Below are 24410 nucleotides of genomic sequence, written 5' to 3' on the forward strand. Positions count from 1 at the left end.
ACCAGATCTACCGCCCTGCGAATATTATGGTGTGCCGTGCGCCCAAGGATAAATCCGGTCTGGTCTTTGTCTATGATACCTGGGAGCACCTCACCTAGGCGCTGGGCTATAATTTTGCTAAATAATTTTGCATTTGTGTTAAGTAGAGCTGTAGGGCGGTATGAGGTACATTCTGTTGGGTCCTTCCCAGGTTTTAAAATTAGAGTAGTGGAGGAGGCTGCCATGGATCGAGTGACCGAACCCGTTTCCCACAAATGATTAAATATTTCCGTGAGGTGAGGTGTAAGCTCGGGCGAGAAGACTTCATAGAATTTGTTGGTAAAGCCATCTGGACCTGGGGCTTTACCCAAGGGGAGGGTCTTAATAGCCAATTCCACTTCTTGTGTGGTTATCAGGGTTTCCAATGACTCTCGCAAGGCTTGAGGAATTTGTGGAAGATTTGCTCTAGCCAAGAAGTCTTTAGAGATCTGTGGATTCCCTAGGTGGGGGGCGGTTTGTTCAGCAAAGAATTTCTCGACAATTTGAAGTTTGCCTTCCTCTGAATAGATACACTTCCCAGACTTGTCTCTCAGAGCATCTATTCTGTTTTGTCGGTTCTGCTTTTTTAATTTGGCAGCAAGGAGTTAGTTCGCTTTATTCCCCTTCGAGTAAAAATATTGTTTGGTAAGCAGCATCGAGTAAGCCTCCTTACCCATGTGATGTGCTTCTAGCGCCCTCTTCGCTACTCGCATGTGTCTCAGGGACCATCGAGAACCTTTTGTTTTATGTATCTCTACGAGCCTACGAGCTTCCTCTTCTAAATGCGTTTGCAGTGCCTTCCTGGCCCTCCCCCTCTGCACTGCCTGGTCAATCAGATGGCCCCTGATTACCACCTTGGCTGCATCCCAGAGTGTCCGCAAGTTCACTCCTCCCGTTTTGTTCTCCCGGAAGTAGGATTCTAAGGTTTCCCTTACGTGTGTGCAGACTAATGGATCTTCAAGTAAAAAATCATTCAGCATCTAGTGGGGCTTCCGAGGCGGGGTCGTGTGGAATGATGAAAACGTGAGTCTCACAGGTGCATGGTCAGAGAAAGCCTCCGGCAGAATCTCCACTGCCCCCACCAGCGGAACCAGAGAATCAGTAACAAGAAACATATCTAACCTAGAGAAACCCCCATGTACCGCAGAAAAATAAGTGTAATCCCGCTCATTTTGATGACAATAGCGCCAGATCTCAATAAGGGAGTGGTCACGTAGTAAAGTAGTAAGTGCCCGAAAGTTGTTCTTATCTGCCAAAGATGGGGCTAGGGTTTTATCTATGAGAGGATTTATAACAGCGTTGAAATCTCCCCCCAGGAGGATTTCCCCCTCTGCATGGTCAAATAGGGCTTTAGATAGTTTTGCAAAAAATATATCTTGTTAACGTTTGGGCCATATATTGAGACCAATGTGACTTTGCGCCCGTCCAATAGCGCCACAACCAATAGGAACCTCCCCTCTTCATCTCGGACCACCTCCAGAGTCTTAAACCGAGTACCTTTGCTAACCAGGATGGCGACACCTCGTTTTTTAAGCCCACTGGAAGCAAAAAACATTGTGGGATAAAGTTTATTATTAAGACATGGTTCGTCCGCAGGACATAAGTGGGTCTCTTGCAGGAATAGAAGCGTTGCCTGCAATGTAGCCAATCTATGAAAAAGCGCTTTGCGTTTTAAGGGAGAATTTAAACCTTGCACGTTCATTGTGACACATGTAACATACGGCGGCGCAATCCCTAGTTCGACCCGGTCCCCTTGCCCCGTGCTAGAGCAATCAGTCGCACCCATTACATCTTTTTGTGGCTTATAATCCAGTTTGGGGAGAACAAACAATCTGCCAGCACCTCTAATAACGCGGGGCAGGGCATTTGTGACATATGATAAATAAGGTAATGAAACCGGTTTATCAAGACCATATGGGGAAAGGAAACAAATGAAAAAACAAGAAAGAAATTCAGCACAGATAGATAAAAATAACAAATTAGAGTAGGTAACCATCCTAAGAATCTGGACATATTTAAGACCCCAGTTAATTTTCCCCAATTAATAAACATGTTGGGCGCAATCCGCACATGCGCCTAAAACTGCAAATTGAACTGAATTTGAATCGCCCTAATCTACCCGCACTTAAACATCAGGCATTCCGGGAATGCAGGCAGGGAATTGCAAACAAACCGAACCAGGAGGCAAAACTACTAAACAGAGCCCTCAGGTATGTCCAGCCCAAGAGGGAGTCCCCCATCGGAGGAGTCCAGGGCCAGCCTCCAAAGGAGAAAGTGAGGGGTAAACCCCCTTTGTTCGCCAAATCCAGGAGCTCGCCTCGACTGAGCATCCGGGTCAGCCATTCGCCAGTCTATCCCGCTCTGTCTCCGTGGAAATCTCAACAGGGATCCGATCCTCTACGCTCTTCATGGCTCCCCCTCCCTGTTGAGGAGTTGGTTCCGAACCGCGCCAGCCACGGGGCTTCCTCCGCTTGTCTCTTGGCGAGGGGGCAAAAGTTAATTCAGTCGAGGCCTGAGAGCAGGAGTCTGTGGAGTTTGACCAGGCTGCTTCCGCCATCAAGGCACTGGCCTCCTCCTCCGATGAGATCACGTGATGTTGATTCTGGAAGTCAAAAAGTAATTTACAGGTATATCCCCAGCGATAACGGCCAAGCCTTTACGTTGTGCAGCCGTCTTCTGTTAGCAAGTGTGTATGGAGAGAGATCCTGAAAGAGCTGGAGTGTCGCACCTCGGAATTGCACTGTAGAGGAGCCCCTGGCAGCCGCCATAATCTTTTCCTTCTGTTGAAAGAAGTGCACACGAGTGAGGACGTCCAGGAGAAGGTTTCTTTTAAGTTGAGTGGCGGAGTAGACACGGTGAGTTCTATCTAACAGGAGTTCTTCTGATGAAGGGATATTCAAGATGGATCTAAACAGCGCCTCTATGTAGTCAGGCAACTCCTGATCATAAACTTGCTGGGGAACACCCAGAAGACGGACATTGTTTCTTCTTGACCTATTTTCAAGGTCAGCTTGTTTTGCCCAGCCCTCCTCCAGATGATCCTCAATGGACCTCACTCTTTCGGTCAACTCCTCGACATCGTGTGTGTGCTCACATGCCACATTTTCCAGCTCGTTAACCCTAGTTTCCAGGCCTGTAAGGTGTGTTGTCAGGTCTGCTAGCGAACGGGCCAAAGAGTCTTTGGAGGTTTTGATTTCCGATTTGATTTCTACTGTGATTTCTTGCTTGAAGGATCTAAACATTGCTTCGAAATCCTCTCTGGAGAGAGCCATATTCAAATCTTGACCAAAGGGCGGAGGTGAGTGTATTTCTGCTGCAATGATGCGTGAGCAGGGCGAGTGTGCCGTTTGCGGTGCCAGAAAAGCTTGAATACCCTGTGTTCTCCGCTTAGCCGCTGTTTTAGGCATTGCCAGGGCGTGCACCGGTTGACTGTCCCCTCAATTGTAGCAGAGGGCTATCCACATCAGGAGTGGGGTGTGGGGAGGCAAGCTTCTTCCCGTCGGGATTAAAGAGGGGACCACCTACTCGAGGTACAGATCTCAGTAGATTAGCTCTCCGCCAAAACCTGTCTCTCTCGGGGCTATGCCAAGGTTTGAAGCATTATCACTCCCGATCTTTTCACTCTCAAGCTGTCTCACTACCCCACTCCCCCTTCCATCCACAGACAGTCAATCTCCTTAAGCGCTGTGAAATTCCTCCCTCCAGGCCAGTTCTCTCACCTTTCACTAGGTTTTGCTGGTTTTTCCTCAGTGGCTGGGGGCACTATCACAACCCCGGCAGGGGAGCCGGGCTCCACGTGCAAGCCGGGGTCTCCAATCTACTCGTGCCGCCACAACACGCGCAAGCCCACCGCCGGATTCAAATACCCAGCGGGCTCGGGGGATGTGCTCCGGCGCGCTGGACTTGTCCAAATACTGTTCCTCTGAAGCACGGTAACAGGCGCTCTGCTCCGGTATCCAGCGCCTGTAGGGTATTTTGTGGAGATTTGGGGCCTGACGGTATTTTATTACCGCCGAAAAATAACTTAGCAATAATCACTCTTTGTATTCAGATTTGGCCATGTGCAACAATAATACAATGGACATGCATTATTTCAGCACCCAGACCTGCATATTTGGTATACGTGGTTGGTGGTATTTTGGTGAGCATAATTCCCTTGTTTTATTTGTGGCCCCAATGTCCAGAATCCCTTATCTTTGCTTAGATTTTTCGTGTGATCACTAGAGAGACCTCAGACCTGCATTCTAGGAATACCACATTTCCAGTGATAGTGTTGGTGTGCCACCATGGGCGAACTCACTGACTTATTTACGACAGAGAGCTATATGTGGTAGTCTTGTGGTAATTTCCACTACCTTATATACGGTAGGGAGCTATGTTCAGAGAGTCTCTCTTCCCGTTGGCTCATGTACCTCCAACAAGCTATGCTACAGTCACTCACAATTATTCATACTGATTCTGACATGCACACATCTGTCTTAAAATGACCATTGCACTGTTTAAAAATCTCCCCACATCATCGGCATTGTAATGGTAAATAGAAAATAAAACACCCGTCTGTTTTCAAATATTTTCTGTATTATAAAAGCTGCATTTAGACACGATCTCATTCTTTACAGAAATAAATAAAATGGTACAGTCAAAGCATTGTCTATGACACACTGCAAAGAGCGTGGCGGAGAACAGAACTCAAATTGCAACATTGGTATTTGATTAAGACACGCACAGGAATCCTACACTGACTGCATATTACCGTACACACTCAGCTCCCACACTTCTCATTACCTTATCTTTTTAGTTGTTCTCTTTGTGAATGTGGCTCTCTTGGATTAACTCCCGCAAAAAGGAACGCTTGCCTTCTCAAGCCGGGGTCATTGCCTGGAATTCTCAGCTTTTTCAGATAGGAATGCCTCAGCCAGTGGAAAGGTTTTTCTTTCAGCTCTCCCCAATCTCGACTGCAGCAGGACACAGGAATCTGCATTCAGTCAGGACCCCACAGCCAGGTCTTCTCCCCAGTAGTGCAGAAAGATGTCTGCCTGTCTTTTTTCCCTGATACTGCCCACTAAAACTTTCCTCTCAGCCCTCTGTATGACGTGTCCCAATGAAATCCATCATCTCTCATCCTCCTACTCTTCAACAATAGCTTCGCTTATACATTTGCAATTGTTGCAAATCTGACTTCCTTCTCCTGCAGTTACTGTGCACAAAAACACGGAGAATCAGGCAGAGAAGAGAAGAGAAAAAATCTGCACACACATTTAAATGGTTTTCAGAGTATGCCTAATTCTGCAGTGGAGAACACATTTTATTAGTGGGTTATATTAAATAAGGTTTTATTAGTCAGGTTAATGGTTAATAGGTTAGCTGTTAGTTTTCAAATGTGTCTCTCGCACCATAGGCATTTCAGGTGAAAAATAGTGTGCATTTTTAAATGAGCACGTGTGCTTTTAACTGTAAAAATAGATTTGCATCTTATATGTTAAAATCGTTTTTGACTGAATAGCCTGTCTTTCCTTGTTAATCTACTAACCCATATAGCAATGCACCGCACCCTTGTGGTGGTGGTGCTGCAAAAAAAATTGTGCTACTTGTGCAGTATTGCTGTACTCTGTACTGTAACACGCCAAATATCCTTACATATACCCTCCTTTTGTTTTTAGAACTTGGCTATAATCCAAGCCAATTCCTAAAAACAACTTGTTCTATTTTTTTTTACAATATAGCAATCCAACAAAATGAATATTCATGTGCATCAATGAAAATTTGCAATCAACATTTCATCTGAGTCCATCAGTTCATAAAATGTTCCACATTTGCCTTCTCAGTGGAAGTGGCATTACTTTAAGTTTAAATTTTCCAAGTCAATTAAAAACAATGAAATAAAACAACTAACTAAAACAAATAAGTAATATAACAAATTAAAATAAATAATTAAAATAATAAATACGTGGAACTTCATATGCCGGAACTTTTGTTTTGTCTCTTTTGGTATGTCCCGACCAGCGATGTTATTCGGTTCATTCGAGTACTCTTTCATCTTGGCAATCTTGAATCCACAGTAGTCATCTCTTTTGGCATTCCGGTTATTTTGTCTTCACCTCCACCTGGAGGCAGGCATCTTTTGGTCTTCATCCAGGGGACTCCAGGACTCCATCGTCTCCCGTGGCCTCTGATCCCGGAACCTCCGACCAAATAATGTTAATTGTCTAAATCAAAATAGAAAATAAACAGATTAAGTACATAGCACAATACTAACTTCCACCTTTTGCCAAAAATAAAACATGCTTGGTAAAAATATTTCGTTTTTTTTTTTTTCTTCTGAAATTAAACACAAGTTAAAAGAAAACAAACACATATAAAACAGCATTCAATATTTAATACACTTTCTCTCTGCACACCAACCACGAGCTTCTGTTATATGTGCATTTATTTATTTATTTATTTATTTATTTATATATTTATATTATATATTTTTACATATATTACAGTGTTTATGTGCCATCATAACAATCAACTTTTTTTAACTTCTTTGTCACTGCCTCCTGATTACACCCATTTATTTTCTCAAGGGACTCTATCTGTTTCTACATGCTCAAGCTGCCTGATCTCATGCCTGGGATGGCATGGTTTGATTTGATTTACATGGACAAACTGCTCTATTGCTGTTTCACCTTCATTTTTCAAAATTTTATACACTACAGGAGAGACTTTATCTATAATTCGAAATGGCCCCTGCCAGGCTGCTAGAAATTTAGAATTTTTCTGTTTACTTTTTCCAAAATGAAACTTGTACACCTGATCCCCTACACTGTATTCCTTTACTGATGTCTTTTTATCATAATATGACTTTGCACTGTCAGCAGCTATTTCCAGATTTCTCTGCACAAAAGCAAATGCATGTTGCAAATGCCTCCTCAGTTCATCAATATATTCATGAACTGTGGATGCACTCACTAGAGTTTGCTCATGTGTTCTGTATAGTAGGTGTTGTGGTAACACCATTTTCCTACCTGTTAAGACCTCATGGGGGCTAACACCTGTTGCTTTGGCAGGAGTCGACCTGATTGCCATCAAAACCAATGGTAAACGCAAATCCCAGCTGGAACCTGCTTCTGCCACAAATTTCTTTAAAATATCCACAACAGACCTATTGCTTCTTTCAACTGTACCTGAAGACGCCGCCCGATATGCGATATGTAGTTTCCTTTTCACACCTAGTATTTGCCATACCTTGCTCATTAGAGTACTAGTGAAATGACTTCCTCTGTCTGACTCAATTCTTTGTGGCAACCCAAACCTTGAGAACACATGGTTCACCAGTAATGTGGCTGCTGTTTGCGCACTACAATCTGGTGCAGGAATGCACTCAATCCACTTTGACATCAAACATACCACACTCAAAATATAACGGTGTCCCCTGCTCGACCTTTTTAAAGGACCTACATAGTCTATTTGCAAATCTGACCATGGGAGAGTTAGGCCTCTTTTCATCAATGGTGCTCTATGCATTGGTGAAGCAGGTTTAAATTGGGCGCATACTAGACATCCTCTAGTATATAATTCCACATCTTGGGACATATGAGGCCAGTAAGCATAATCTTTTAGTATTTCTAATGTTTTTTGTGAACCTCTATGGCCTGCAGTTATGGCATCATGTGCATGGTGTAGCATTAGTCCTCTGAATGAAAGGGGTACTACCCACTGTATTTGTCCTGTTATGGACTCTCTAATCATGAGTCCATCCTGTAATCTGATTCGTGTTTTGTTCTTTAATAACACCCTCAACTCTTCTTTTCCCATGCAATCTTTTTCTGTTAAAGGATTTTGTTCAGGATCTATCAAATGATTATAATAGATTCCCAAAATTTGATCATTCTTTTGTGCCTCAATCAAATCTTGGTCTGGCGTGTCATGACTCCACTGCACCACCGGTTGATCTACCTCCTTTGGTGCTTTAGAACGTGTCACTGCATCAATTTGTATTTCACCCAGTAAATCATCTATAGGTAGCAATTCTCCCATCACAGCCCCAATCTTAGCCAGATGGTCTGCCTTATCATTTCCCTCCTTATCCTCTCCTGGTGTTTTTAAATGCCCACAAATTTTTCTCCAGTATATTGTTAAATTATTTTCTGACACCAATTTGTCTATGGCTTGTATCATTTTTCCATGTTTAAGTGGCTTTTTGTTGTATGTAACCATGCCTCTTGCTTTCCAACCAGGCAAATACTCCACATAGCTATTCCGTGCATAGTCAGAATCAGTCACCAGGACAATTTCACTGAACTTTTTATCAACTGCAGTAGCAATTGCTTTATAGATGGCTGCCAATTCCGCCACCTGACTGCTCCTATCTCCAATCCTCATCCCTATACTGGGAACGCCTTCACATTTCAACCAGACATTTCCTATTCCTGCCACTAACTGTTTATTACTGTCATTTTCAATGTGAAAAGCACAACCATCCACATATACAGTTGGCAAATCCTTGCATGTTTTTTCATCAAAAGCTTTGTGTGATGATTGTTCAAATTCCTGTAAACTAGTTTCCACTTCCATTTCATTTGGTATTTGTTCAGCTGCACAGTCATGTAAGTCAGCTAACCCTTGAGCAATTGGGCTCTTTTTATTTTGTCCATATCTCACTTCTACGGGAAAACCTTGTAATGCCAGCGTCCATGAAGTGATTCTGGATTGCGCTAGATTGCCTGATCTAATTCTTTTACTCTCTAAAAATTGCAAAGGTTGATGATTTGTTTCAATAATCACCTTTTCTCCCTGAACAATGGGGCGAAAATGTTGTAGCGCCCACACAGTGGTTAATAGGGCCTTCTCACATTCATTAAATTTCATTTCAACTTGGGAAAATGCCTTACTTGCATATGCAATGGTTTTGTGATTCAAATCGTGTTTTTGTGATAACACTGCTGACATACAATGTTCAGAAAAGCCTATTTCTATAAAGAAATCCCTGTCCTTTATGGGGTATGCTAAACATGGTGCCTTTACAAGACATTCCTTCAATCTAGCCACTGCATCAGACTGCTCTCTTTCCCATCTCCAGGGAGTATTTAGTTTAAGCAGTTTAGTCAATGGTTGAGTGATTTCTGCATAATTCTCAATGAACTTTCTGTTATAGCCTGTCATCCCTAATAAACTTTTTACTCCTTTCACATTTTTAGGATCTTTTAATCTTTGTATGGCCTCTATTTTCTTCCTTTGTGGATTTAGCCCATGTTCAGTCACTTCATGCCCTAGAAAGTTCACTTTTTTCTTGCACCATTGTGCTTTTTGCAAAGATACTTTGGCGCCTGCTTTCTGCAATTGGCCAAGTATATGTCTTATTTCATCAAAATGGCTTTTAAGGCTTTCATTTTTTATCAGGACATCATCCACATAAACTATTGTTCCTCTTTCCGCTGCATCCGGCATGGCCTTTCTCAAAAATATGCCAAATTCACTCCCACTATTGATGTACCCGAACGGAGCTCTAAGCCAGGCATATTGAGTCCTGTCAAATGTAAAGGAAAATAGGTGTTGTATCTCCTCTGCCAATGGCACACACCAATATCCAGATGTGAGATCTAACGTGGTAAATACATTTGAACCATGTATCTGAGCTAGGCCCTGATCAATGAATGGTAGTGGCCATCTAGATACTGGTACTCTTTTATTTAACTCTCTTAAGTCTGCACACAGCCGCCATTGACCATTTGGCTTTAACACACCTAAAATAGGCGTATTGGATGTGCTATGAATGGGCCTGATTATTCCCCGTGATTCCAAATTTTTAATAATCTCTGCCAATGATTCTAAACATGCCAGCGGTAGTCTATACTGGCGTACAAACACTGGATTTCTGCTACAACCTTCTGGTAGTGTGGCCACATGTAAATCAGTTAAACCACAATCATAAGCATCTTTTGCAAATACATCCTTAAACTCCATAAATATTTCCCTCAGGTCGTTTCGATCCCCATCGCTGTCACATGCATCCGCTAAGGAGATCTGCTCTTCTACCATTCTGGAAAATTCTGGAAACTCTTCTGGTAAAGGAATCTCAGCGCTTTCCTCTAACTGTGTGGCTGTGTCTTTTTGTAGAGCTGCCACTTTTAAATATTTTGGCATATCAGCTTCCACTTCAATGGGCTGATTTCCTGTTTCATTTTCATTTAAATTAAATATTATGCAATCCTCTTGATGGCAGCACACTGTCTCATTTGAATCATAAGGATACACAGAATGAATTTTAAATATTCCTTTGGGCTGAGAGTCCAGGTGTTCTGGCAACTCGCCCTTGGCATCTACATATTTTTCAGGAATATTCCCGATCACCATGTTATTTAAATCTGCCGTATAATGTGATTTTTGTATGGCCATTCCTAATGGGGAGTCTTCCTCTAAATGAATATCCTGACAACCTTTATTATTTACCATGATTTTTACAGATCCCTCACCAATGTCTACCAATGGAATGTATTCATAATCCAGGCCTTGCTGTTTTATGGATTCATTCAGGCATACAAATGCATCAGAGCCTTTCATCTGCTGTCCATTTTTGCATTTCAGTGTTATTGCAAACTGTTTTGTAAATGCAGGAACAATAGTATTTTTCCTCATTTGTAATTCGACTGCATAAGGAACTAGTTGTGCACAATGATAAGCCCTTCTTTTGTCTTCAAATTCAGGTGCCGGACCACCTAGGCGTGACCATATTTTTTGATTAAGGAAATCTAACACCATACACATTCTGTGCATGATGTCATTGCCCATGTAAAATTCATTTTGTGCTCCACTCACTATCCATACATTATGGTAAATTATTTTCTGCCCAATGCTAATTTTAAGCATGCATCTGCCTGCAATTCGGTTTTCAAAGTCTGGACTGTCCAACCCAGAAACATATTGGTTTTTAATCCTAAATTTCGGGATTTCTTCCCTCTCCATAATTTTTTGCAACAATTTCTCATTAATGAAACTCCTTTCATGTTCAAGCGCTAAAGTGGCTTTTATTGTTTTAAGATAATCATTTATACCAACGTGAACCCATGGTTGCTCATCTTCCATGTGTATTTCTGCCAGAGTGGTAATGTGTTTTTCTGAATCTGTTTTAGGAACAATATTCTGTTTGCATGTATTCTCTTTTAAGTAAAAACGTAATGTGTGCTCATCTATAGCAGTCTGCCAATCTTTCCTTGGGTCCAAGTATATTTGTACAGGTAGTTTTTCATTGTCGCTCTGATCTTTGTCTTGACACATTAATATAACAGTGACACTAGGTATGCAGCTATTCTGGAGATATACCTCCACAGCATCATTTGTTTTGGCAACGGTGTGACATTCTTTTATATTGCTGTTTTGTGATTTTAGTTTCTTAGGCCTCAATGGTTTTTTGGTTAAGGACCACAGCACTCCATTCACCCCATCTATGAGAGGAGACAATCTTTTCAGGCAATCTGTCCCCATCAGAAATGGAATTTCACAAATAGATGTGATCAATACCTCTTGTTTCATTCTGTGCTTTCCTATTTTTATGTCAACCTCAGTTACACCTATGATGGGCACCTCCTCCCCATTAAAGTTATGCACTGGGCCTTGATTTGCCTTCACTGTGATCTGACTCTGTGGAGGCCTCCCTTCATTGATACTCTTTACCAGCTCCTTGGACATAATTGTGGCCTGTGCGCCAGTGTCAATCATAGCGAAGGTGTGGCATTTTTCTTCTACAGTGATGGGTGCATAATATCTGTCCTCAACTTCCTCTAATACACATAAGAAATGTGAATTCTTACTGATTTCAGGGCTCACCTTTCTCAGGTCTTTTTCACTTTTGGCTAAGCACATTGGTAAATGAAAAGACATTTTTCCCTCCTTTTTACCCATTTCTGTGCGAGATATTTTATTCATTTCTCCATGATCAGAAGTTTTTTGGAGTGTGGCCACTGTTCGCCCATCCATCTGGGTAACATCAGAGACCACATTACAACCTTCCAACTGAACATGTGTAACAACATCATTCAGCAATTTGTCATTTTTTAATTCTGTGCATTTGTGATCATTTAGTGTAATACCAGCCCTTGCAGCCTCTTCAAGAATATGTGGCTCAAAGAATTCTTCAGGTGATTGACTTGTACCCTCCTTGTGAGTATTTCCTTTTTCTGTCTGTGTTTGGTCATTGTTTTGCTTGCCCAGGGAAGGAGCTATGGCATCCCCACTTACTCCCTGTTCACTGGTATTCCCCATGCATGAGTCATTTTTCTTAAATCTGTCCCTTTGTTCTTTTGGAATTCCTAATGTTTCTTTTTCATTTGTGCAAATCTTTACTGTTTTATTTAGCTCTAAGTTAAACCGTACCTCTTTTTTAGAAGTATTTGCACTTTCTATCACAATTTCATTTACTGGTACTTTCATTTTTAATCCATTAGTCACCTCAGAGTTGTCATGCAAAATTATATCAGAGCAATCTGTCATTTTGGCACTGCGATTATCATGAGTACTTAGTCACTTTTCGGAAGCCCCCCGGTCATTGCTACAGCCATCAGCCCCCTCTTTGGAAGGTTGTTTTTGCGCTGTATAGATCTTTCCTATTTGCTCAGCTAACATTTTCACTTGGGCCTCAAGGCACTGGAACCTTTCCATCTCTCTAGGATCCTCTTTCTGTGGCCTAGGTCGATATTGGTTGTTTTCCCCCTGATTGGATCTATTCTGATACCTCTCAGGTGATTGATACCGGTTGGGATGGTTTCTGAACTCTTGATTCATTTGTGGAGGGGAGCGGGTTGCACCCATCCTTTGATTATGGTCCCCTGGTGGGGAATCATTGTACTGGCGTGGACTGTAGTTCACGTTTTGCCTCATGTCCTGTCTCTCAGATTGTGGGTACTGGCCCCTATGTTGATTTCCATTATCAGTAAATCGATCCACATATCGGGGCCTATCCTGATTACCATATATCATGGTGTTGGGATCAAACCTACTCTGTGTCCCCAATGACTGGTAGGGACCATCATTTCTTTGATCTTGATTTTGTCTCTGGTTATTGTTCATACCTGCCATATCAGGCCGATATCTTACCCGGGGTCTATCCCCTAAATATCTAGGGCTGATGTAGCTCTCTCTATTACTAGGATCATGTGTTTGGAACATTGGTACAGGAAATGGCGATCTTTGTTGATTACCCCTTTGTTCAGGTGTCACATTATTTTTACCTTGACTTTGAGCAGACTCAAGGGACATTTTGGCTGACCTGATTTCCATTACTGTGGCTGAGGGTTCTTTAGATTTAGGCCTAGTATCTTTCATTTTATCACTTTCTCTACCCTGACAATAGAGTACCTCATATAGCTTTGTGCTTTGATGTACAATCCATTCAAGGGACTTGTCACGGTCAAATTCACGGACCAATTGGGATATGATGTCTTTCTGTAGCCCATAGAAGTATGCAGTTTTAAACTCATTGGAATTTGAGTCAAAAGATACATCAAAGCGAGAGAATGCTCTTTTTAAGTCTTGTAAAAATTGGCGAGGGGATGTATTAGGTCCAGCAGTAATTGTGTACGCGACTTTCTTTGCCTCCTGCAATGACTGAAAAGGAGAAAAATGACGCCTAATTTCTTTTTCAAACTCCAGCCATGTCATATTCTGCTGTTCATTTAATCCCCTTATGATGCTGGCCGTCGGGGCATCTAAAGTTAAATGAAAATATTGTCTGTACTGTTCCTTAGGTATCTGGAGCGCTTTAAAAATGTCATGTACCGCTTCTAAGTGATCCTCAATGCAGCATTCACCTCCCTTTTTAAATGGTTTGATCAGGGCTTTAATGGATTTCATTATTTTTATGGGGCTACTTGTTGCAATGCATGGAATTGCACTATTTTGTGATTCAATCCTGTTTTCAGGTGTATGAGATTGGTGGCTGCCCCCAATGGGAGTATCAAATCCCCCAAGGGCGCTGCAACCAAGTTCAGTCACCGGCCCAGTCACTGGGGCACTAGCTCTTTGGGCAGAGCTAGAATTCACCTCCACTCCATTGAATGTGGTACCCTGCCGCCTCTCTTGGGACCTGGGAATGCACATTTGCTGTTCTAAGTCCTTACACTTTTTAAGGAGTCTGGTTGCTTCATTCTGCAAATAATTATTTTCATCGCTCATTTTATTAATCGCCTCCTGCATGTCGCACATTTGCATTTGGCATTCATTGAACTCTTTATTTCTTTTGTCTCTTTCTTGAATCATTTTAATCATTTCTTGTTCTGCACTCTGGAGATCACCTTCTTTTTCACAATGTTCTTTTTGTAAAATCTGCATTTCTGAAACAACCTCATCTTTATCCTGCCTAATGTGATCCACTAAGGCTTTTAAGTGTGTCAATTCTTGCTCACTATCTTCAAATTGTTTCTTGCTTTTGGATAACTGAGTATCAAAGTCTCTGCATTTTAATTGCATGTCTTTTTGGCATACATCCAATTCTGCTCTCAACATTTCCTGATTTTTACTTGCCCCATCTAATTCAGTCTTTAACCTGTTAATTAGCTGAGTATCATTCTCTTGCATTCGCAGGGACTTGTTTAAAATAAACCATATTTTGCCGCATAGCCGTATTAAACAGTCTTTCTCTGCACTTTTATCGGCTGCATTCAATAATCTTGTAAGGCAGACCTGAATTATGCTGCCTTCTGCAAAAATATTGTCTAGTTTTTCTTTCTGCACCTCACCCTGAATGCGGTTACTCCATTCTAACGTGCTATTCGAAGACCAATTCCCATGTGCAAATAACTTTGCCTCTAAATATTGCACTAGATCTGAGAATGTGGTTTCCCTTTGTGACATTCTGAAATTCGTTTTTAGTGGCACACTGCTATTATAAAATGGGTTCCCTTTAATGTGCAAATGGCAGTGTGAGACACGCTTGCCACGCCCAGTAGGTACTCTATGATCACTTTCCCGGCCTGCAACGCACCATAAATATGTAGGGTATTTTGTGGAGATTTGGGGCCTGACGGTATTTTATTACCGCCGAAAAATAACTTAGCAATAATCATTCTTTGTATTCAGATTTGGCCATGTGCAACAATAATACAATGGACATGCATTATTTCAGCACCCAGACCTGCATATTTGGTATACGTGGTTGGTGGTATTTTGGTGAGCATAATTCCCTTGTTTTATTTGTGGCCCCAATGTCCAGAATCCCTTATCTTTGCTTAGATTTTTCGTGTGATCACTAGAGAGACCTCAGACCTGCATTCTAGGAATACCACATTTCCAGTGATAGTGTTGGTGTGCCACCATGGGCGAACTCACTGACTTATTTACGACAGAGAGCTATATGTGGTAGTCTTGTGGTAATTTCCACTACCTTATATACGGTAGGGAGCTATGTTCAGAGAGTCTCTCTTCCCGTTGGCTCATGTACCTCCAACAAGCTATGCTACAGTCACTCACAATTATTCATACTGATTCTGACATGCACACATCTGTCTTAAAATGACCATTGCACTGTTTAAAAATCTCCCCACATCATCGGCATTGTAATGGTAAATAGAAAATAAAACACCCGTCTGTTTTCAAATATTTTCTGTATTATAAAAGCTGCATTTAGACACGATCTCATTCTTTACAGAAATAAATAAAATGGTACAGTCAAAGCATTGTCTATGACACACTGCAAAGAGCGTGGCGGAGAACAGAACTCAAATTGCAACATTGGTATTTGATTAAGACACGCACAGGAATCCTACACTGACTGCATATTACCGTACACACTCAGCTCCCACACTTCTCATTACCTTATCTGTTTAGTTGTTCTCTTTGTGAATGTGGCTCTCTTGGATTAACTCCCGCAAAAAGGAACGCTTGCCTTCTCAAGCCGGGGTCATTGCCTGGAATTCTCAGCTTTTTCAGATAGGAATGCCTCAGCCAGTGGAAAGGTTTTTCTTTCAGCTCTCCCCAATCTCGACTGCAGCAGGACACAGGAATCTGCATTCAGTCAGGACCCCACAGCCAGGTCTTCTCCCCAGTAGTGCAGAAAGATGTCTGCCTGTCTTTTTTCCCTGATACTGCCCACTAAAACTTTCCTCTCAGCCCTCTGTATGACGTGTCCCAATGAAATCCATCATCTCTCATCCTCCTACTCTTCAACAATAGCTTCGCTTATACATTTGCAATTGTTGCAAATCTGACTTCCTTCTCCTGCAGTTACTGTGCACAAAAACACGGAGAATCAGGCAGAGAAGAGAAGAGAAAAAATCTGCACACACATTTAAATGGTTTTCAGAGTATGCCTAATTCTGCAGTGGAGAACACATTTTATTAGTGGGTTATATTAAATAAGGTTTTATTAGTCAGGTTAATGGTTAATAGGTTAGCTGTTAGTTTTCAAATGTGTCTCTCGCACCATAGGCATTTCAGGTGAAAAATAGTGTGCATTTTTAAATGAGCACGTGTGCTTTTAACTGTAAAAATAGATTTGCATCTTATATGTTAAAATCGTTTTTGACTGAATAGCCTGTCTTTCCTTGTTAATCTACTAACCCATATAGCAATGCACCGCACCCTTGTGGTGGTGGTGCTGCAAAAAAAATTGTGCTACTTGTGCAGTATTGCTGTACTCTGTACTGTAACACGCCAAATATCCTTACACGCCGAAAGCTCCTCGGGAGTACGGGTGGAGGAAGCGAGTGTACCAGCAGCAGGAGGCAAGCCCCGAGGGACTCCGCCAAGCCGCTCGCCCGCAGCCCCCGGAGCTCCCACAGGCCGCAGCCCCTCTCCTCCGAGTCTCCCCTCCCCTCCGGCAAGACACGACAAACCCACGGGGAACTCCTAAACGCCCGCTCTCCCTCTTCTCCGCAGGCGACGCGGTCCGCTGCGCTGCAGTCTGCTCACGCAATCGTCAGCCGGCTTGGGATCTCCAACTGGCGCAGGACGAAACTCAGGGCTGCCGCCATTTTCGCCGCTCGTCCCCAGGAGGATATCAGATAAAAATGCCGGCTCCCACGGGCGTCAGGCTTCTCAGCTCTCTCTCCAAGGGTGCTGCATTGGGTCATATCATCATAGGGCAAGAATCAGCCAAAAATTACGGCGTTAGGGCATATATAAAACGAAAATTCGGGCGCCTGCATACGGAGCTCACAGCAGGCACGTCCGCATGGCGTGTCGCTCAGCCATGCCCCGATTTATGTAACATTTAAATTCGAATTCGTAATGTTAGATTACATTTATTCATTTAAAAACCAAACAAAAACATGTGTTTCTCTTGATATTGATAGTAATCATTTAACAAGGAATATCAAAAATTAAAGAAAGGTTTTTGTTATCCTAAATATCTTTAAAAAGATTGACAAATAATGCATAGACATGACACAATTTCTCTCAAGAAAATAAACAGTTTCTGAATTAATGAAGAATGGTACCTGCCAGATTCCACATCTTATAGAGCCAGTGTTGCTAGATATACATTACTTCTCTTCCATGTAATTCAGAATTTGTCCAAGAAATCTTTTTTTTTAAATGTTGAAAATATAGTTGTATTGTTCATTGTCACAGATGCTGTGTCACGTTTGCCGCTGATGACCCTGTTGAAATGTCACTTATACTGACATATGTTTTGTGCTTTTTACGGTCTTTTCCTAGGCAGTTCATAGTATTTAGCAATATTTCAAATTTTGGATCAATTCAGCATCTCTGAATAGAAAACATTTAGTAAGATCTTTCTTTAAAATTGATTCCCTTCAATAAAATCTGTAAATGTCTTAATAAAATCGTAGATTGTATAAACTATTGTTTGACAAACTGAAGTGCACAGTGGAATCCCCTGGTGCAAAATGAACTAGTAAAAGTGAATCCAGTGAGCACACAACTCATAATAATGCAACCTCAGATACCAGATAATCAGACATTTACATTTTTCTAAATTCGTCTGATGAGCAAAGCATATTTATCTTGTCACTTTATTGATGGGTTTCACCTGTAGGTCTCTTACACGTGCTTTATATATGGAGGAGAATTCCCTGAGTGTTATTTCATTGTTTATAATATTATTTAAGATTAAAAACCTCAGATTAAATATTACACTATGCTACTTTTGTATGTGCTTTGCACTACTTCAACATCTTTTAATTATAATTCTTTGAGTCCTCATATGTAATTTGTTTTCACTCTAATGATTATTCTTATATATTTTAGGAAATCTGCACCTACCTTTCATCTGCCTTGTTGACCCTGCCATGTAAATATAAAGTATAGAACAGATGTGTCTACCCTTAATTATTAACACTTAAGTCTGGAGTGTCCATGCAAATTTACCTGGTAGGGGACATTTTAAATATTGAAAATGTTACCTTTATGATCTGCGTTTAAAATGTGTCTGTCCACAGTGGTGAATCTGAGGCATTCACTACCTTATAAATGGGGGTCCCAGAGGTCTGAGGTGTTCCATCTGCTGTTTGGTGTGTGACCCTGGGGAGTGAATGGAGAGGGTCTCACTGGAGCCTTGTCCCCCTCTCAAACAAAGTGTGCTCAGTTCATTCCCCAAGTCCATGTTGCTGCATACTTTGACTGCAACTTTGGTGGACTACGTTCCCCAGCAGTCCAGTCTGGAGATGGGAGGTGTACTCATTTCATGTGCAGGGCACAGGATTGTTTACATGCACCAGGAGTCCAGGGAGATGCACTAACTTGATTCCAAGGGCAATATGGTCTTTCAAGCTACCAGGGCACTTCATTTCACAGCAACCCCTTCTGCGGGTACAAAGTGGTCCACAGACTGAGGCATTCAGTCCACAGACCAGAATCACAAACCTGCTGAGACAGGGAGAAGGCAGAAAACTGTGGAGCTGCTGACAGGGAGCAAATGATTTCCAAGATGGTGCTGCATGCCATGTGGGCCTAAGAAACCTTGCAGCCTAGCATGTGGGTTAATGGGAACAATAAAGTAATCAGTTAATACTAAGGCACATTTCATAACAATTTAACAAGAGCAAATATGAATATCAGGAATGCTTACCAATTCCAGGGAATAAAATACAGTAGCCTGAAGAATAACCTATAAGGGGCCAACCTAGAAGTAGCAAAAAAGCCTCCTGGGTTCTAAAGGGACTGGGAACGTTCATTCTGTGTCCTGAACCTGAAGGCAGCAGACACACCTAATGATTCTCTCTTGCTATAAGGGAAGACTACTGAAGAGAGGAACAAATTACCTCCTGGTGGAAGGCAATACAATCCTGCCAATGCTGAGAGGAGATGTGGAGAGCTGTTGGGCCCTGAAATTCCTCGATGAGGAAGGCTGCACAGAAGGACACAACGGCCCCCCTCAATTCCTTTGAGAAATTGGAAAGCCTGATCCAAAGGTTTTCCAATAGCGACCCATAGGGAAGGGATGAGTCTCTGTGTAGGATAGAAAGAGAATATTGCCTGCCTGTAATTGACGCTGAATGTGGGGTGGGAAATACCTATTAAGGCCAAGATTTCAAAGGGACCTATCGTAAATCCTGAAATCCAAGCGCAAAGAGGGACATGTTGTAAATCCTGAAATCCAAGGTCCAAGAGGGACCTGTGTTCAATCCTGAGAAACCTAAGGTCTAGAAGAGAGTTGATGGGAAAACTAGAGATATTCCCTATTATTTGTAGATTTCACAGAAAACCTATAGGCATTTGTCCAACCCAATTCCTAAGAGTCCCAACACTCAATAAAGAACTGTTATATCATACATGCATATCATACATGCATGACGTGCATAATTTCTTTCAAGCGCCTGACACCTCTTTCTTATTGTTGATCAAAGCATCTGTCATTGCTGAGTTTATTATATTACCAAATAAACATGAGAATGCTGGTCATGCCCCCCAACCTGGAAACAGGAAGTAAGATTATTTCTTTACATGGTGTTGACCATCTTGTAACATCTAAGTCACTTAGTTGCATTTACATGTGTCATTCAGTCCCTAATGATTGCCTGTAGAAACAGAACTAATTCCACCAGAATGAATACTTAAAATATAAGCTTGATATTTCAAAAATAAAATAAATGCAGTCAGTTAGCATATCAGGAATTCTAAACAACACATGATGGAGGTGACCTAACCATGTACTTGTAATGTTCTGTTAGCTTGCACATGATGGATTAGACACATTTAACGTAACTATTAAGAATCAACCTGTACAAAGCAGGTAGAAACACGCTTGTATGGCATACAAATACATTTTTGAACAAAAAGGTGGTTTATTACAAACGATCATTAGAGGGTGAATGATGCACATAAAGGCAACTAGGCAATTTAGATATTGGAAGTTGGTGTACTTCCCGTTTCCGGGGTGGATAATCTAACGTCCATGTGTCTGTTTGGTGATATAGTAACCATACCAATGGTAGACATATTTTAAACGTTGACCCTAAAGGTAACATTTACAATATTTTAAATGGCCACTCCTGGGTAGATTTGCATGGACAGTAGACACTTGAGTGTTAATAATTAAGGGTAACTACATTTGTATTATATTTTATATTTATATGACCTGTTCAATGAGGCAGAAGAAATACAATTGCAGATCACTTTAAATATATAAGAATGACCTTCTTTAAGGTAAAAACAAATTACATATGAGTTAACATATTTAAGGATTTAAGAGAGTTATAGTAAAATCGATTCAGTGAAATATATTAAATAAACAGATTTGTCAAACAAAAATATTGCTGTTTTTTTCTTCAACAGGGCATTAATCCGAACATGTTGATGTAACTTAATGCACATACGAATGTTATAGTTACATAATATACTATCTGCTGTTTTATGAAGCTTAAGTAACCTCATAAGCAGGTTCCATGTAATAATGTCGCCACAAAAATCTCGCCATGCAAAAATATCTCTGAAAAATGCCCGTTTTTTGTGGCGACATTATTGCATGTGTCGCCATATAAATGGTCACCCAAATAATATCGCCACAACATTTTCCCGGCGATATTATTTACGGCGACCATATACATGGCGATATTATTACCTGATACCCATAAGCACTGGAAAAGCCCGCTGATAATGTCACACACATGTTAACAAATGTAATAATGAAACACCTCAATAAAGTGACGGCAAGATTCATATGCTTTGTTCAGCAGCCGTATTTTTGAAACATTTAAGTACTGATTATTCGAAATGTAAAGTGTCCTACTTTGAGTTGCTTGCTCAGTGGTCTTACCTTGCACCAGTGGGGTTACAATATTCACTTCAATTAGTCTAACAATAATTAACAACATTTTAAAAACAGGTTATGACAATTCATTTTTTTTAAAATCTAAGGTATCAATTGTTTAAAAAGTTTCTTTTTGAATTCTACTCATAACTCATGAACCACAAATGCCGACATCATTGACATTCCAACGTGGACATCTGGTGATAGAAGTGGCACAGCATCTTTGACAATAAACAATAGAACTATTGTTTAATAACATGAGAAAATGTGTTTGGAAAAACTGTGACTGAATTACATAGAGAAGGGAAGTAATGTATGTCTTGCAAAACTTGTTCTATAAAATGTAAACAATGTGATAGGATCTACTCTTCTATGATTCTGTAATCATTTATTTTCTTTAGGAAAATTAGATCGCGTACATTCATTTTTTTGTCAATCATATATATTTACAAGATAGAAATTCTCTTAATCTTTGAGTTTCAACAATAAATGCTTAACATCTATATCAAAAGAACAATACATTTTTTTGTTGGTTTTGAAAGATAAATTACATTAGAATGACTAATTCTAAATCCTGGTTGTTGTGCTAGCATATCTCTGCAGCTAGCAGTTATTTGCATGGCTATGCCTACGTTCACATCTGGGGCCAGATTACAGATACATTGCATCAGTGAAAGTGCAAAGTTTCACGGTATTGACACTAGGACAAAGTTTGCCCTATTTTTTAAAACGTTGAGACATATTAGAAAACCATTGCACCATGCCAAGTGCAGTTTGGCATGGTAGAAGCACCAGGGCAAAAGTTTCCCTAGTGCAAAAAAGATACATTTTCGATGAATTTGTGCACCAGGACAAAGTTTGCCCTAGTGCTAATACCTTCTGTATTATCACTAGGATGAACTTTTTGTGTACATTTTTGTTAAAATTAGCACTTATCTTTTTGCTTTCTGCTTGTTATTTTTATTGCATGCTTATTCTTACTTTCTCTTCCCAATCTCACTTGACCTATTTTTATTTTTATTGCTTTTTCACGTATTTTAAGCTTAATTGCTCTTTCTATATTTCCATCCGCCACAAGGATTATTGTAGGTTTTAGGAAATGTTTAGATGAATTTAGCATTAACAAATACCTTGGTAAATGTGGTTCACAGCCTTTATCGTATATGCTCCGTGACAATGCACCGAAACGTACGCCACTCATGTCTACTCCTATCTGTTTGCCTCCTGAACTCAAGCCTCCTGTACGTCTTGTGATGATGTATTGAAAGGTATACCCCTCGGGCCCACTCAAGCTTACCCTGCACACCTGACGTAGCCCCCTGTAACATGAGGTGAGACTCCACCAGTTTGCACATCCACTTATTGTTGTTTCATATTTACTCTGCACACCTGGCTTAGCCCCCTTAACATGAGTTGAGGCTTTACCAGAGGGTTCTGTCACAATCTACCCTATGGTATTTCTCTCATGTGTGGTCCTGCAACTTTTGGACTATGCTATTGCACTTCTACTGTAACTAGCACCTAGATGCCTCAGAGCTTTGTGCGCTGCTATAAATATAAAAATAAATAAAGTACCCTATGAATATTGTAATGTGTTTGACCATTTAAAATATGGCATGAGTTAGCCCAGTTTGCATCTCTACAAATCTAGCATCAGAGTTTAGAATGGCTGTAGGACGGTATACAGCACAGTTTTCAGCATCTTTGTGTAGCTTAAGCAAAAGGGTAAGCACTGTGTCGGACATGTAAGTTGTGATTTTGCCAGTGGTAAGAAAATGATTTTAAAAGGTATGTTTTGGGGTCAAGGGGCCTCATTACGACCCTGGCGGAAGACCATGGTGCTATTAGCACCATGGTCCATGCCGGTAAGTTACCGACTCCGCCATGGAGAAAGGGGGAATTACCACCCCATTACAAGGTTGGCGGGGCGGTAATTCCCCCTTCCTCCCTGGCCCTTCCCCATTCCCATTTTTGCCCCATAAGGCTCAATGGGAATGGGGAAGGCGCTGAGTACGGTGCCGCAAATTGCGGCACCGTAATTAGCACCAAGGTTCCTTTGCGGGTCCCTACTTTAACGGCTGGTCTACACCAGGCGTTAAGGTCGGGTCCCGCAAAGGGACCTCGTAATTAGGCGCTAATAGGTTAACGGCGCCGCAGCCTTTTACGGGGCCGTTAACCCATTAGCGCCTGGGTCGTAATGAGGCCCAAGAAGTTGAGAGGAGAATTGGTTATGGAAAATGATAGAAAAGCCATCCGGACCTGGAACTTTGGACAGGAGCGCATTCATCACTTGGAGAACCTCTTCTGCCTCAATCAGGCGCTCCAGCTTTATCTTGTCATTGTCTGCAGGTGTGGGGTGTTGGGCTTGCTTAAGGTCATCTTTTTGTTGCTCAGAGCTTAGATTATCGGCTTCACACAAAAATGTGCAATATTCACAGAGGATCTGACGTCTAGATGGTTCATCTGACTTCAAGACTCCACCCGGGCCTTTTATCAACTTTATTTAATAATTATACAAAACATAATACAACTGAGTAATAACAGAATGGGAATAAGCAAAATATTACTCAATATACATCAGTGCAACAAAATGCAAATTACTACTAAAGGAACAGCTATTCAAAACGAAATCCGAAAACATCCCCACCCTCCTATCTCATGGCAAGACGTGATAACACAAAACACAAAAAAAAAGGACAAAACATACACCCCTACCAATCCCCAACCTCAATATCCACAAAATAAACCAAAGCCTACAGCTCATCCAAATAAATCCCTGAATGGCCCCCATCTCTCCTCGTACTCAGTTTCCCGATGTTGTCGAACTGCCTGAGTCTTCTCATACCAAGAGAGCGTCCGCATATCCGACACCCAGTTCTCGTAATGTGGCTTCTTCCTGGATTTCCACACCTTCATTATTTGTTTTATGGCCATCAACAATGCTCTATCAATCCATTCCGAACAATCCCACATCTCCACACTTCGACTATCAGTTGAAAGGAAAATCACTGACAGAAAAGTACGAGGCAGTGTCATACTAGTTACCATATCAATGCAATCCAAAACTTCTCTCCAAAAGTCCAGCACTCTACTACACTCCCAGAGCATATGTAGATAGGTCCCTCTCGAGCCCCCACACCCCCAGCACAGATCTACATCAGCCAAGCCTCTCTCCGTCATTTTCACTGGTGTCCAATAAATACGGCCT

General features: G+C 41.3%; 1 protein-coding gene across 2 annotated transcripts in view; it reads left to right on the forward strand.

The window, feature by feature from the left end:
• The window catches only part of MAPRE2 (microtubule associated protein RP/EB family member 2), a 984616-nt gene that overhangs the window by 120361 nt on the left and 839845 nt on the right, over positions 1-24410 (forward strand). Inside the window, exon 1 of one of the 2 annotated variants that reach the window (XM_069621020.1) lies at positions 22443-22533. The exons of the other annotated variant lie outside the window; for it this stretch is intronic. The gene's annotated coding sequence lies outside the window, so the exon portion shown is untranslated. Of the gene's footprint in view, positions 1-22442; positions 22534-24410 lie in introns of those variants that run through there. 2 annotated transcript variants of the gene reach the window in all.

Source organism: Ambystoma mexicanum, chromosome 5q (assembly GCF_040938575.1).
Source record: "Ambystoma mexicanum isolate Mex_15411 chromosome 5q, UKY_AmexF1_1, whole genome shotgun sequence".
In the NCBI taxonomy this organism is placed as follows: Eukaryota; Metazoa; Chordata; class Amphibia; order Caudata; family Ambystomatidae; genus Ambystoma; species Ambystoma mexicanum.